Genomic DNA, 16,412 nt, shown 5'->3' on the forward strand with positions numbered 1-16,412 from the left:
AAACTTTTCTTGTGGGAGCACGGGGAAAGAGAGGCCTCTGCCGGGTGCCACTGGCAACTGGCTGTCCTGGTGCTCGCGTCTCTCTGGGCGCCTAGCAGCACCTAGAGTGGTTATTTCACTGCTCCCTTTCCACCCGTCACCCATCTCCCTGCTCCACCCCCCTTCTCAGTGGGTGACCCACCTTCTGCTCTGTCCAGAAACCTGAGGTCAGCCTCACTTTCCTCCTTTAGTCTCGGCTTCATTTCAAGACATTCCTGAGTCTATGCCCACCTTCCTCCTCCGTTCCTTGTCTCCAGTCCCAGAGGAAAAAGTGTTTCTCCTTTTCAGCACTAAAACTTTCTCCTATTCTTACGACATGTATTCTCCCATTTTTCTCTTGACCCCTGCTACCTCCACGCTTCTTCCCCTTACAGCTTTCACTTTCTCTCTGCCAGTTGGGTCCAAGTTCTCAGTAGGCTGGCCAAAGAAATCAACGACTCCATCTTTCCCTCTGCCTTTGTGTATGTGCACACATGGACACCCAACCTGGAGGGCAAGCGGAGGGCAGCCGAAGCCCCTCTGACGCTCTCCCTCGTCTCACTGGTAATCAATGGTTTGTGGTCCCTTTCTTTAGTGCTCACCTCTGAGTCCATCTCCCCGGCCACATTCATGCACTCTAGGCCTGAGTTCTTAAAGCTAAATGACTTCCTAATTGCCTAACCCAATGGCCTTTCTCAGCCCCTGTTCTCCTGAACCTCTCTGCAACATCTGATACTGCTGACCATGACTTCCTTCTTGATGATCTTATCCGGACTTATGTGAATCTGTAACCTTCTCCTCCCAAGTCTGATTGCACAATGCGTGCTTGGGGGCTTCCGCTTCCTCCTTTGAAACGTTGGCATTTCCAACATTTTGACTCTGTTCTCTCTGGAAAATATCCATTCAAACAATTTAAGCTGTCATTTTTGCTATAGGGTATGTGTGTTCGCTGGAGAGATAGAGAGGGCCGGAGAAACGGAATGAGAGAAATCACCCTCCGGGGGGAATGGCCATGCCTTAATCCCTTCTTATCCACTCTCTGATTGAGATTTTGGGCATGCAAGCACACGTGCTCAGCATGAATTTAAGCCACTGGGTCCGGGACTCGAACAGTGATCAAATACGTGGGAGTCCCGCAACATAACCATTACACCATCTGCTGGTCCCTAAGCTGTCATTCTTATGCAGGCAACCCCCACCTGTCTATGATAGGCTGAATTCTCCCTTGTACACTCCAGTGACATATTTCTGCATCCTCCAACATTAAAGATAATCTTCCACAGTGGAATTCCTTTTCTTTTCCTAAGAATCTAGCCATCTTACCCTTCATCCTAACATCTCCATTTCTGTTCATAAAATATTCTTCTAGCTACTTGGTTCCCAAACTGCGGATTTACCTTTGATAATTTTTTATTGTCATAGACAATGAGGCATTAAGTCTTATTTTCTCCTTCCTTCAAAATGTCTCTTGATTCAACTCTACTTCTGTTCTTGCTGCCATTTCCATTTTTGAATCACTTACCACTTTCTGGTAGGACTGTAGCAAATACAGACATCTGGTTTACCTGGACACTCGTTCCCTCTTTAATTTGCGTATATTTGGCCACCAGATTAATTTTCCTAAAACATCTTTGAGCATGTCCAAAAACTTCTCTGTCCAAAAACTTTCAATGACTCCTTAGTGACTAGGAGATAAAGTGGGGGACTCAACACCTTTATGTTTGATTCCAACTACCTGATGATGATGGCATCAGCTTTAACTTTGAACCTTTCTGAACCGTCAATGTTAATTAAACTGATTTACTCATCATCTCTAGAATGTCTCTTATATGTCCCACCTTCACACACTACATCATTTCCCCATCTGACATGCCTTTACCCAAGCCTTTCTCAGCTTATCCAAAGACCAACTATTATAGTTTTGACCCTTCCTCTTTCCAGACCACCCCAAGTCACAACTATCCATCCTCTGCGCTCCAACTCTCCTACCTACCATAGCTACTATTCATTTGGCCACAAATTACATATGTCTTATAAATCTCTTCCCCTGTTAATTTTTTGCTGTTTAACTCTACACATTACTATAACCAAAGTCTGGGAGCAAGAGCTACATTTATACTGCACACTTCTTAGTGCTTTCCCCAGTGCTAAGCTGAGTTTGTCACATGTGGGAGGCACTCAGTTGATGGAATAAGCACTCTGACTGGACAGACCTCCCGGAGTGCTTAGTCCTCCAGTCATGGAGCAACCACTAGTTACACATATCCATGGAACCTGTCCTGAACCTGGAGATTAAGAAAAATCTGCCAATACTTGTCACCCAAACCAAGACATTTAAAAGCCAAGGCAGAGGCTAGGGATCTCCTGGACCAGGGTTCTGCAGTCATGTTCTGTCTGCAGTTCAATCTGCTCTGATCCCAGGGGCATATCTGATCCCTAAAACCCAAGCCCTGCTCTGAGCCCCACGGTTACCGCAGACACCTGGGGCTGCTGAAGGCTTCCCTTCTTGTTTGAATCCTGACTCCAACCTCGCCCTGTGTACTATGGCTATAATATCAGGACCATCCTTATGCCCGATGGGACTCTTGCCTTGCTTATTCAGGATCCATACTTTGTTTCTTCCCACCACTCTTTTATTCGAGTCAACCTCTCCCTAATTCTGTACCACAGAAAGTGGTTGTTCTCTATTTATCAGTATTAACTAAATGTCCATACTGTTCCAGATGTTACCTGCGATATAGAAATGACCATCTCCTCAGTTTTCAGTAAGGTATCCATTGAAAAGACAAAGCAAAGTCAGCCTTTCTTTCATCAGTATCTGACTGCCCCTTACTCCCAATGCTCAAGAACTGTGTGTGCATGTGTGCATGTGTGTGGGGCAAGGAGGGCTCAGGGGTGGCCATAGCAGAACTATGCCAATTATACATTTGGGGGTGAAGCTCCGCTCTCTGTTTTCACTGGTCTGAAAGGCTCTCAGAGGAAAGGCCAGGGCACAGAAGTGGAATTTTACAGAGGGGAAGAGGGTGACTTCGGACTTATTTGTAATTGGGCTGCAGCCAAGGTCATAAAATTGTGGAAATCATCACTGGCTGCCTTAGGGGACAGATTCCCAGCACCAGACAGAAGACCTGATGGCTGGAAACACACACCACCATGCTGCGGCCTCGCTCTGGCCTGCTGAGACCACTGCCCCCTCACCAGGTCAGCAGCCACCATCCCGAACACCGGGCGTCACTCCATGCAGCCCGGCTGCCTTTGCTCTGGGCCAGATGCCGTTTTGTTCTGGGAAGCAAAATGTCAAACAGAACAGAGCTAAACAAAGTCTGATGATAAACATTCTTCTTCTTTTATTTTATTAATTATTATTTTAAATTGCTATAGGACACATCTATAGGACACATACCAGAGAGAAAGAGAGGGAAACTGAGAAAGCAAGCTGCCAGGTCCAGGACTCAAAGCATTGTCAGCTATGTGGGAGTCCAGTGCCTTAACCACCATGCCACCTGCTGGACCTCTTCTTTTTCTTAAAGTTTTCCAGAGGGTATATGTGCTTATGAGAGAGAGGGGGGTGTTGGTGAGAAAGCACCCCCCCCCAGGGGATGGTCACACTGCAATTCCTTCTCCATTTCTCCCTCCTGTAGGGCATTTGGACATACATGCACATTCACCCAGTGTGTTTTACAAGCCACTGGGTCTGAGACGCAAACTGCATTGGCAGGCACGTGGGATCCAGCCGCCCTAACCATGATGCCACCAGTTTCATTCTCCAACATCTCCTTTGTTTTTTTTTTTGTTGTTTTTTGGTTATTTTTGTTTGTTTGTTTGTTTTTGCCTGAGCATGTGTGTGCTGGTCAGAGACAGGGAGAGAGGGGAAGAGGAAGAAAGCACCCCCCAGTGGAGCGTAACCGTGCTACAATCCATTCTCTTCCATTTCGCCATCCCGTCAGGGTGTCAGGCACACACGCACATGTGCCCCGTGTGTTTTTCAAGCAGCCAGGGCTGGGATTCAAACTGCCATTGACCGTGTGCGTGCTGGCTCCCTTAACTACTAAGTTAAGGGGTTGGCCTTAAAATAGCTTTTAAAGGAATTACATACTGCTGGTGGCTTCCCAGCTTAATCTTAAAGCAATCTTACGTGACAAACATATTTCCAAACATTTCTCCTTGAGAAGACTTTTCTGAACAAACCTCCCTATTCATTCAGTTCCCCGACCACAGCCTTGTGCCGTTGCTGTTGTTGTTGTTGTTACTATTATTGTTCAGACTCCTAGAGCTGGGCCCACAAAGGTAGGTAAGGGGCCCTTTCTACTTCCCCTTGAAGGAAATGAGCTTCCTTTTCCCTCTGTACTGACCCCCGTAATCTTCAGGGCCTACCTCTCTCCTTATTTATCAACTTCCTTTCAGAAAAGGCAGAGTCTGGCTGGACAGTTTCAGTTTAATCCTATGGAAAATGTCAATTACTTTATAAATCATTTCATCCCTTCTCGTTTGGCTTTTGGAAGCAAGTGGCTTTGCCCCCTCCTTGAGTGGCAGGTATTGGGAAGAAGCATTTTGTTTGTTGTTTGTTTTCAAATTTGCTACAGGGTATGTGTGCTCTCCAGAGACAGATGGACACAGAGAAAGTAGGAATCACCTCCCAGGAGGATGATCAGGCCACAACCCTTTCTCCATTCCCCTCTCAGCATTTGGGCACGTGTGTACACACACACATCCTCAGCGTGGTTTTCAAGGCGCTGGGTTTGGGCCTTGAACTGTGGTCAGCCATGTGGGAATCCAGCACCTTAACCACCCTGCCACCTGCTCGCCTCCTTTTATGCTTTTTAATATTACAAATATGAGGTCATCTCGATGCTACAGAAGTGATCAATACCAAGCATTTAAAAACAAATTTGTTAAAATTTAAAGCAACTTACATCACACAACTTAAATTCATTGCATATGACAAGCAAAAAAGAGCACCTATAAAACCGACATTAAAATATAACCTACAGTTATATTAGCAGAATTACAGCCCTTTATTTATAAGAAGTCATTTCTTATAACCACAAAGACAATGGATTGTCTCATGCCAAAACAAATCTAGGTTACTCAGACTTAAGGTGTATTCTGAAAGCCTGTATGCTAAAGGTAACGGAGACTCTGAATTCTCTTTATTCAAATGTATATTTGCATTTTTTAAGAAATATGTATTTCAAAATACTATTAAAAAAATATTTGCCAGAGGGCTTGTGTGCTTGCTAGTAAGAGACAGAGAGAAAGAAAGAGAAACAGACAGAAAGCAACCCCCATGAGGGATGGTGACTCTGCAATCCCTTCTCCTCCATTTCTCCCTCCTTTCTGGATTTTTGGGCACCCACACACATGCACCCCAGGGTGCACTCAGTTGATGGAATAAGCACTCTGACTGGACAGACCTCCCGGAGTGCTTAGTCCTCCAGTCATGGAGCAACCACTAGTTACACATATCCATGGAACCTGTCCTGAACCTGGAGATTAAGAAAAATCTGCCAATACTTGTCACCCAAACCAAGACATTTAAAAGCCAAGGCAGAGGCTAGGGATCTCCTGGACCAGGGTTCTGCAGTCATGTTCTGTCTGCAGTTCAATCTGCTCTGATCCCAGGGGCATATCTGATCCCTAAAACCCAAGCCCTGCTCTGAGCCCCACGGTTACCGCAGACACCTGGGGCTGCTGAAGGCTTCCCTTCTTGTTTGAATCCTGACTCCAACCTCGCCCTGTGTACTATGGCTATAATATCAGGACCATCCTTATGCCCGATGGGACTCTTGCCTTGCTTATTCAGGATCCATACTTTGTTTCTTCCCACCACTCTTTTATTCGAGTCAACCTCTCCCTAATTCTGTACCACAGAAAGTGGTTGTTCTCTATTTATCAGTATTAACTAAATGTCCATACTGTTCCAGATGTTACCTGCGATATAGAAATGACCATCTCCTCAGTTTTCAGTAAGGTATCCATTGAAAAGACAAAGCAAAGTCAGCCTTTCTTTCATCAGTATCTGACTGCCCCTTACTCCCAATGCTCAAGAACTGTGTGTGCATGTGTGCATGTGTGTGGGGCAAGGAGGGCTCAGGGGTGGCCATAGCAGAACTATGCCAATTATACATTTGGGGGTGAAGCTCCGCTCTCTGTTTTCACTGGTCTGAAAGGCTCTCAGAGGAAAGGCCAGGGCACAGAAGTGGAATTTTACAGAGGGGAAGAGGGTGACTTCGGACTTATTTGTAATTGGGCTGCAGCCAAGGTCATAAAATTGTGGAAATCATCACTGGCTGCCTTAGGGGACAGATTCCCAGCACCAGACAGAAGACCTGATGGCTGGAAACACACACCACCATGCTGCGGCCTCGCTCTGGCCTGCTGAGACCACTGCCCCCTCACCAGGTCAGCAGCCACCATCCCGAACACCGGGCGTCACTCCATGCAGCCCGGCTGCCTTTGCTCTGGGCCAGATGCCGTTTTGTTCTGGGAAGCAAAATGTCAAACAGAACAGAGCTAAACAAAGTCTGATGATAAACATTCTTCTTCTTTTATTTTATTAATTATTATTTTAAATTGCTATAGGACACATCTATAGGACACATACCAGAGAGAAAGAGAGGGAAACTGAGAAAGCAAGCTGCCAGGTCCAGGACTCAAAGCATTGTCAGCTATGTGGGAGTCCAGTGCCTTAACCACCATGCCACCTGCTGGACCTCTTCTTTTTCTTAAAGTTTTCCAGAGGGTATATGTGCTTATGAGAGAGAGGGGGGTGTTGGTGAGAAAGCACCCCCCCCCAGGGGATGGTCACACTGCAATTCCTTCTCCATTTCTCCCTCCTGTAGGGCATTTGGACATACATGCACATTCACCCAGTGTGTTTTACAAGCCACTGGGTCTGAGACGCAAACTGCATTGGCAGGCACGTGGGATCCAGCCGCCCTAACCATGATGCCACCAGTTTCATTCTCCAACATCTCCTTTGTTTTTTTTTTTGTTGTTTTTTGGTTATTTTTGTTTGTTTGTTTGTTTTTGCCTGAGCATGTGTGTGCTGGTCAGAGACAGGGAGAGAGGGGAAGAGGAAGAAAGCACCCCCCAGTGGAGCGTAACCGTGCTACAATCCATTCTCTTCCATTTCGCCATCCCGTCAGGGTGTCAGGCACACACGCACATGTGCCCCGTGTGTTTTTCAAGCAGCCAGGGCTGGGATTCAAACTGCCATTGACCGTGTGCGTGCTGGCTCCCTTAACTACTAAGTTAAGGGGTTGGCCTTAAAATAGCTTTTAAAGGAATTACATACTGCTGGTGGCTTCCCAGCTTAATCTTAAAGCAATCTTACGTGACAAACATATTTCCAAACATTTCTCCTTGAGAAGACTTTTCTGAACAAACCTCCCTATTCATTCAGTTCCCCGACCACAGCCTTGTGCCGTTGCTGTTGTTGTTGTTGTTACTATTATTGTTCAGACTCCTAGAGCTGGGCCCACAAAGGTAGGTAAGGGGCCCTTTCTACTTCCCCTTGAAGGAAATGAGCTTCCTTTTCCCTCTGTACTGACCCCCGTAATCTTCAGGGCCTACCTCTCTCCTTATTTATCAACTTCCTTTCAGAAAAGGCAGAGTCTGGCTGGACAGTTTCAGTTTAATCCTATGGAAAATGTCAATTACTTTATAAATCATTTCATCCCTTCTCGTTTGGCTTTTGGAAGCAAGTGGCTTTGCCCCCTCCTTGAGTGGCAGGTATTGGGAAGAAGCATTTTGTTTGTTGTTTGTTTTCAAATTTGCTACAGGGTATGTGTGCTCTCCAGAGACAGATGGACACAGAGAAAGTAGGAATCACCTCCCAGGAGGATGATCAGGCCACAACCCTTTCTCCATTCCCCTCTCAGCATTTGGGCACGTGTGTACACACACACATCCTCAGCGTGGTTTTCAAGGCGCTGGGTTTGGGCCTTGAACTGTGGTCAGCCATGTGGGAATCCAGCACCTTAACCACCCTGCCACCTGCTCGCCTCCTTTTATGCTTTTTAATATTACAAATATGAGGTCATCTCGATGCTACAGAAGTGATCAATACCAAGCATTTAAAAACAAATTTGTTAAAATTTAAAGCAACTTACATCACACAACTTAAATTCATTGCATATGACAAGCAAAAAAGAGCACCTATAAAACCGACATTAAAATATAACCTACAGTTATATTAGCAGAATTACAGCCCTTTATTTATAAGAAGTCATTTCTTATAACCACAAAGACAATGGATTGTCTCATGCCAAAACAAATCTAGGTTACTCAGACTTAAGGTGTATTCTGAAAGCCTGTATGCTAAAGGTAACGGAGACTCTGAATTCTCTTTATTCAAATGTATATTTGCATTTTTTAAGAAATATGTATTTCAAAATACTATTAAAAAAATATTTGCCAGAGGGCTTGTGTGCTTGCTAGTAAGAGACAGAGAGAAAGAAAGAGAAACAGACAGAAAGCAACCCCCATGAGGGATGGTGACTCTGCAATCCCTTCTCCTCCATTTCTCCCTCCTTTCTGGATTTTTGGGCACCCACACACATGCACCCCAGGGTGTTTCTCAAGCCACTGGGTCCAAGACTCGAACCATGCAGTCGAGTCGGCCAAGTGGGATCCAGCTGCCTTCACCACCGTGCCACCGGCAAGACCCCAAATGACTATTTTAAAAACATTTACTTTCTAGCCTTTTTTTAATAAATGCTCTTTATGCCCATAAAATGCACCACACTTGCTGTCAACTCCTACTCCTCAGGACTGTCAAACACAATTCTGCAGGTTTTAAATCTTCAGCACCTTGTGCGTACCAAGGTCTGGGACAGATGTTCCCACACAAGGTAACCATATGTCCGCCTGGGATGGCAATTCAATGAATAGGAGTACCCTCCCCACTCTCACTCCTGCAGAGGTCCTAGTTTGAAAACGGAGTCGAATGATGGTTCTGTGCTCCAATGAGGAGAAAAATCAGACCCTGGGCCCGGATGCCCAAGCCTAGGTGATTCTGTGTACCCCCATCCTCCTTTCCCTTAAGGTTTAATGAGGAATCGTTTTTTGAGGGCTACAGGTAATTTTTTCCACCTAATAAAAAAAAAGAAATCTAAAAATATTCATGATCTTTTTGAGGTCTTAACTCATACAATTTTTAAAAACGACATGTGTTCAAGGATTGGTTCATTTAGTATATTCTCCCCCACGTATTTGCTTCGTTTCTTCATAGCTTTCTATTTCACAATGACATGAGCTGAAAAGTTGCTTCACATCTGAGTACATTTCCTTTCCATTTCGCCACCCCAAATAATCTACTGGAAGATCAGATTCTGGTGAAACTACAGGGATGAGTGAGGGTCAACGACGATTTAAAAAAAAAAAAAAAAGCTAAACTCAATTCGATTTCACTGAATTCTACCAGAGCTCAGAAGGACTTATGTGTGAACAGTGGCACCATATTTATCAGTCCATCAAGTTGGAGTTGGTTTTGGCAGATCTGAAGTCGATTACCACTCAGAACCCAGGGACATGATTATGACAATGGAATCATGAACACCTCGTGTTAAGAGGTACCAACTTCCTCACTTCCTAAAATCTTCCTGCACACTTGGGCTGAACGTAGGTGCTTGATAGAAGCTACAGATCTTTCTCCTTCCACAAGCGAGAATTCAAAGGAAGAATTAATTCCCATATTTAATGGACTGCCAAATATTATGCACCTAGGATATTATACACTTATAGAATATAATGCCAAAAGAAATAGCAAACAGATATGAATGTTAGAAAATACGCACGTGAGTGTACATCTGTAAGTGCCTAGAGGTTATCTGTGTGACCTCTGATTACCCTACATAACATCATGACTTTTCCCCTTTATTCAAGCGAGAGCTTGTGCACACACACACGTGACAGAGAGAGGCTCCCTCAACAGGGTCTGGTCATGCCTTAACCCCTTCCTTTAGTCCTCCAGCCCGTCCGATCTTGGGCACTCAGATGTGTACACAGCATGTCCTGGGCCATCCAGGCTGGAGATTTGAACGATGGTTGCTATGTAGGATCCACAAATGCTGCATTACCACTGTGCCACAGAGCTGGCCCTAATGTCACCATTGATGCCTTAGGGGATTGAAGAATACGAGAAAAAAGCTCCCTCATTGGCATACTAAACAATATTCTTAATATTTTAATAATTATCCCGCTTATCAAGTTTATAGTTCACACATGGCACGAAGATAATTTCAGGCTATCCCCTTTCTAAATGACACATTTCTGAAACAGTGTATATTAACTAGCTATGGGGCTTTTATACTGTTTTCCATCAAAGTCTGTTTATCCACTAGTTATATAATGTTAAATATATGGCATATTCCACCAGAGCACAATTTAGGGTCGGCCACAAGCTCTATAGAAATCTTTCTGTCAAAAACGAGAATAGTAATGCTACTGACGACAGCACTGGGCATTTGAAAGAAATGGGGGGGAGGGAACAGAAATAAAACCAACCACCCAATCTGCATTAAGGGTCTTCTATATGAAAAAGACTGCGGCTGGGCACAGGTGCGATAGGAAACAGGCACCTAAGACAGTGAGTGGCCTAAAGGAGCTTACCATCTCATGGAGTTGCCAACTTCAATGCAAATCAAACAGCTCAGTGACTTGCCAAAGTAAACACCATGTGAGTTCAGAGGCCAGAATCTCTACGGGTTGGATTCAGGGGAGGTTTTTACAGTGGAGCTAAGATTCGAGCTGCAATTAGGAAGATGAGGCAGCTTTAGAAAGGCAGCTGGGTGGTGTTCCAGATCTTGCTATCAGGATTTAAGACAGAGCCGGTCTCATGCCGGGGAACAACCAGCACCACGGTCTCTGGCCTCGGGAAACCGGCCTTGCTTGGCGACGACTGAGGTACATCTTTGTAGTGGCAGTATGTTAGCAAGTGCTAAAGCAATAAATAACACCGGGGTACACTGTGTACGCCAGTCACCTACCCATTCAGAACTGTCATCTTCTGATGACTTCCATCCTTTGGCAGCCATTTCCAAATGCTCAGAAATGCTGGTGGAAAGCCCCACACGAAGGCTAGCCTTCGCCAATGCTGTCATCAAACACGAGTCAGCGGTCGGGGGCTGCCACCATCTTTGCTCTCCATGTCAGGGGCTTACTCCCCACAACCAGAGGGGAAAGGTGTGTGTCCCTTGTTTCACAGAGAAGGAAATGGAGCCTAGGGAGGTGACGTAATTAATCCACACCACTTTGCTACTATCAGTAGTAGCAGGGATGGGATTTGAACTGAGGTCTCAATACCTGACACCCAGATCTGGGCTGCTAACCGAGCTTTTTCACTCTTTAGCTTCTCGGCTTAGAAGCGCCATAGGGAGACAGGTGAACAGCCTAAGGACAGATGAACGCTGATAGGTGAGGGAGGTCAGAGCTCACCTACAGGCACACTCACCTGTATGCCACCTAGCCCAACAGTGGACACCTGCGACGGTGACCTAAGCTGTCTCATGTCTGCATCCTCTAGTGACGGCATTTGAGAAACAACCATTAAGCATGATTAACATAAAATAAATTTGTCTCTTTACAGAGGTAGATGTCACTTATCTGGTTCACAGAGGCACAGAGGACAGAGCACACTGGTCTTGAGCCAGAGGACCCGGGTTAAGGGACCTTAGGTCATTTAGCCAACGGGAAGGCGCTCTCTGCAGTGCAGAGGTGAGGGAGGAGGATCTGGACTAAGGAGCTGCCTGAGAGAATAGAAAGGAGGTAGCAGAAATGTAAGACTTGGCAGAGAAGAAAAGGAGACACAGGCTGACAGCTGGGATGTCAGGGCAGGGGGGAGAGGGATCAGATATGCCGGGTACCAAGTGGTGTTAAAGCCTTGCTTATCTTGGGGGAAGGGGGAGTGGAGTCAGTTTTCAACAAGTTGAATTACCGGCACTGACGGGGTATCTAAGTAGAAATGTCCGGTGTTCTGCTATTCATACTGAAACTCTGAAGCAAGAAATTGCTTCACTTACTAAAGCTAACGTGTCAGGAGCTGCTGGGCTTTGACAATCACCATCTAGTTCCCATTTGCTGGGCTGGATCCTGAGTGAAGATGAAGCATTTTGAAAAAGAGAATGGAAATGAAGAGGGTGGACTAGGCCTGTCCAGGATGAATCGAAAGAGGGAGGGCAAGGTGACCCTCGGCCAGTTGTGGATGAGGCCGGAAATGTGGCTGAACAAAGATCGGCAGGACCTAGGGACCAACACCAAAAGGGGAGAAGATCGAAATCCAAGTTTCCCATCCCCAAAAGACCAAGAGAGCGATGTCGCTGACCCCGAGGGCAAGGCCCAGGCAGAGCTCAACCGTAGTCTTCAGTAACCGCAGAGAGGACATGGGTACCATGAGAAAACAGGGCATGAGAACGGGCCAAGACTCATGCTTGGAGGTGTCAACCTGACAGTGTCTTCGACACCCCAAAAAAGTGGACTCAGTGCAAGTGACACCGTGCCCCAGGAGAAAGGGTGTGAAAGTAGAGCAGATGGCAAATGCAATAATCCTTGGGGGCCGCAGGGAGGACGGTACGAGCCACGGGGCAAAGTCAAGGATGAAAGGGTAATAAACACAATTAAGGAACTGATCCGCGAGAATGGGAACAGGAAGAGTGGCCAGGCCGGGCTGGGAATAAGCCACGAGCCCTCTTCTCCCACCGGGGTCTGGAGGAGAGAAAGAAGCGTGCTCTCCTGGGAGGAGAATGAAACACACTGCGGTATGCCCGAGCTTTTCCAAGAAATGTCATTCTCTTAAGAACTTTCAAAATCTTCCATGTCATCAGCGTTGGATCTGCAAATTCTATCCTGGCTGTGTTTCTTCCAGGAGAAAGAGTCTTTTTGCTAACATCTGTAAGTTCACCACGACTCTGTCTGCCTACTGGCTCACTGTCAAAATCAGCCCTTCTCCACGCTCAGACTTAACTTCTCTTTCTGAAAGTTGCCAGCCTCCCTGACAACCCCAAGCCTCTCTCCAACTGCTGTTCTGTGGCTCTGCCTTACTGCCTTGAACTAAGCCATCAGCTGCCATGCAGGCCAGCCTTCCACGGCATGCGGTTCATCGTCATCAGTAGGCCACAGTGCCAAGTGTCCACAGACGCTGAAGATTCCCCTCCAACACAACGCTGTGAAGAAGGACGCTGAGGACACACATACTTTTCAGTTTCTTTAGCCAAGAAGCTGGTGGAGTCAATGAAAGGAAAAGTAAACACAAAGCCAACTCCAAATTTTTCAACAATAGTTGTGTTAATTAATAATCTTTAAAAAAAAAACTTTAAAAACCCCAACACACAGGGCCAGTTGATGACATAGTGGTTACACTGCTGGACTCCCACGTGGCTCACCACAGTTTGAATCCTGGACTCAGGGGCTAAAAAATCATGCCAGGTGCATGTGCAGGCATACCCAAAATCCCAGGAGAAGAATGGAGGCGAAGGGATTGTTGCCATCCCTGGGGTGGGGGTGGGGGGCGTGACTTCTCACTTTTCCTCTCAGTGTCTCTGTCTCTCTCTGACTCCAGTGAGTGCATGCGCTCTAAGGCAAAACAAAAACAAAAACAAAAATACCTCTTAAAAGAAAAAAAAAAAGTCCAATGTCGGAACACAGGTGCATCGGTGTCCTGGGCGGCTTCAACAACAGCAACGTATTGGCCCTAGTTCTTTTATTTATTTATTTTTAATTTATTATTTGTTTTTTGTATGTACTTTCAATCACATTGTTTGGCTTACAATGAGACCATTTCGATATGTGCACATTTCTCCCCAGACCCGTTGATCGAAATATCTTCAACAGATAACACCACACCTCCCCATCCCACCAATGCTCTGCCTCTGTATCCCTTCTCCAAATGTCCTTCGTTAGGCCCCACCCCTCCACATACACCTCGTCTGGCCCCAGTTCTGGAAGCTGGACGTCCAGTCACGGTGGGCAGGGCTGGTTCCGTCTGAGGGCTGAGAGGGAAGATCTGGTCCAGACCTCCCCCTCTGGCTGGCAGATTGGCTGTCTCCTCCCCGTGTCTTCACACTGTCCTCCCTCCACGCGTGTCCCTGTCCAGATTTCCCTGTTCATGGGGACACCAGTCTACTAGAGTGAGGTCCACCCTAAAAAATTCCCACTGTGCCTTGGTTACCTTGTAAAGACGAGTTCCACATCAAGTCACATCTTAACCCCTGAGGGACCGGGGGTTAGGGATTCGACATCTGGATTGGGGAAGGGGCAAATTAAATCCATAACAATAAGACATTTCTAAGAGCAATGTTTTTGTTTTTTTCTCCTTGGAAGAAACACATTTTGTTCAGCGCTTTCCCTGGGTCTTTGCCCTACAGGACGTGTGGATGCATTTCAATGGAAATATGTAATACACATTTCAATGGGGAAATGAGGAAAAACAAGGGGCTACGTTAAATTAAGTTCTGCAGAGTGGGTGTTACAGTGCCCAGTGCCCGAGAGGCCAGCCAGCAAGCACCACTCTGTAGAGAGAGGAGAAACCAGCGTCGTTAACGCCAGATCGAGGCTCCCTGTCCTGATGTGGAGTGTGGCAAACATTTTCCCCCAAGAATTATTTATTTACTTAATTCCATTTGTTGTTATTATTATTTTTAATTTGACCAGAAAGAGACAGAGAGAGAGAGAGAAAGGGAAAGTGAGAAAGCAAGCTGCCAGGTCTGGGACTCGAATCACAGTTGGCCACGTGGGAGTCCAGCGCCTTTAACCACCACACCACCTGCCGGCCCTTGGCAAACATTTTTGAGCAAACCTGAGAAGGCTCAGAAAGGCTAGTGGGCTGTGGCTGGGCGCGGGAAAGTCAGGGCGAGGGGGGAGCCACGAAGCCCACGCTGGCATTCATGAGGGCCGTGGGAGGGCCCTTCTCTCAGGCGCCCGCCCCGTCTCTCCTGTGTCCACATTGCCCTTTCTGCCCCTCATCCTTCTAGGAGAGACCGCTCTGCTTTTCAACCCCACATTTTCTTTCCAACTGAGCATCTCAGGAAGATAACCCTTTAAACAAACTTGGAGAGAAAAAGACAAACATTCACTAACTAGAAAAACAAAATCAGCGCTATGTACTTCTAGTTCCAACCGCGACAAAATCCACCTAATAGCCATTTGGTCAAAGATCTGGCAGGCTCGGGAAAAGCAGTTAGCGTAATGGCTATGTATGTCACTGGACTCCCACATAGTCGACCGCGGTTCGTGTCCTGGACCCGGTGGCTTAAAACTCACACCAGGCGCGTGTGCGTGCGTGCCCACGATCCTGAGCGGAGACTGGAGGAGAAGGGATTGCGGCGTGGCCATCCCCCCTGGGGGGGGATTTCTCACTTTCTGTCTTTCTGTCTTGTGAGCGCATGCGCCCTATAGCAAAAACCTCTTAAAAAAAGAAAAGAAAAAAAAGATCTGGCAGGCTGCTGCTTTGTCCCTGAAACGTTCTAAATGGGGGTGGGTAAAGTGTCAACAGTACTTGTTTTCAGGTGTCTGAGTCACAGATCTCTACAGAAAGCATCGTCCCTGACTCTTTCAGCCATTCCCTGTCACTGACACAGGGACCCTCTTGCCTTCACTAGGCGCTCCAAATCTTTACTGATCCCCTTCCGGAAGCAGCAGAGCAGACCTGGAACTGGGGGGGAGGGGAGGGCACATGCCCGGTGAGCCTCAGGCTGAATTCCTCTATCCTCTGGAAACGCTATATAAAGTCTAGGTTAAGGCTAAAAATCTGGTAAGCTTTTTCCTCTTTTGCGCAAAAAAAAAAAAAAAAAAAGAATCTGTTCTCCTTAAATGTACAGTTCTGTATTGGTGAAGTAAAATGAAGTGTTTTAATTTACCTAACCTTTACCCATTCCACGGCCGCCCCTAGCTGATTTGTCTTTTTGAGAAGGACTGTTTCAAAGCAGGACGAGAAAGCTAGTCCTGTTTCTCTCGGTTTGGTGCTCTGGTTACTGTGCCAGTGAGAATTCCCCTTCACACTAAAAACTGATGCACATTCTCTAAACTCGGTGTTATCTCGCCGCTCTATTATTCTGTGCAGAAGCCATTACTATCCGTTCCCTCCCCAGAAATGTCCAAGTCCTGACCTCCAGTCCCCGTGAATGTGACCTGATTTGGAAACCGGGTCTCGGCAGGTATAATCAAGCTCAGAGAACTTGACTGTTGGATTATAGGTGTCCTTACAGGAGGGGAGACACAGACGCAGAGAGGATGCCCCGTGATGGGCAGAGATCGGCGCAGCGCCATCCCTTGTAAGGAAGGAACGCCCAGATTCCTGGGAGCCACCAGATGCTGGGGGAGGCAAGGAAGGGGTCTCCCTACGGTCTCAGAGGGAACATGGCCCTCTGACGCCTGAAGTCAGGCCTTCCAGCCTGCTG

General features: G+C 46.6%; 1 protein-coding gene across 6 annotated transcripts in view; it reads right to left on the reverse strand.

The window, feature by feature from the left end:
• Positions 1–16,412, reverse strand: part of HIPK2 (homeodomain interacting protein kinase 2) — a 246,202-nt gene that overhangs the window by 163,943 nt on the left and 65,847 nt on the right. The window lies entirely within an intron of this gene.

Source organism: Tupaia chinensis, unplaced genomic scaffold (genome assembly GCF_000334495.1).
Source record: "Tupaia chinensis unplaced genomic scaffold, TupChi_1.0 Scaffold000140_1, whole genome shotgun sequence".
Classification (NCBI taxonomy): Eukaryota; Metazoa; Chordata; class Mammalia; order Scandentia; family Tupaiidae; genus Tupaia; species Tupaia belangeri.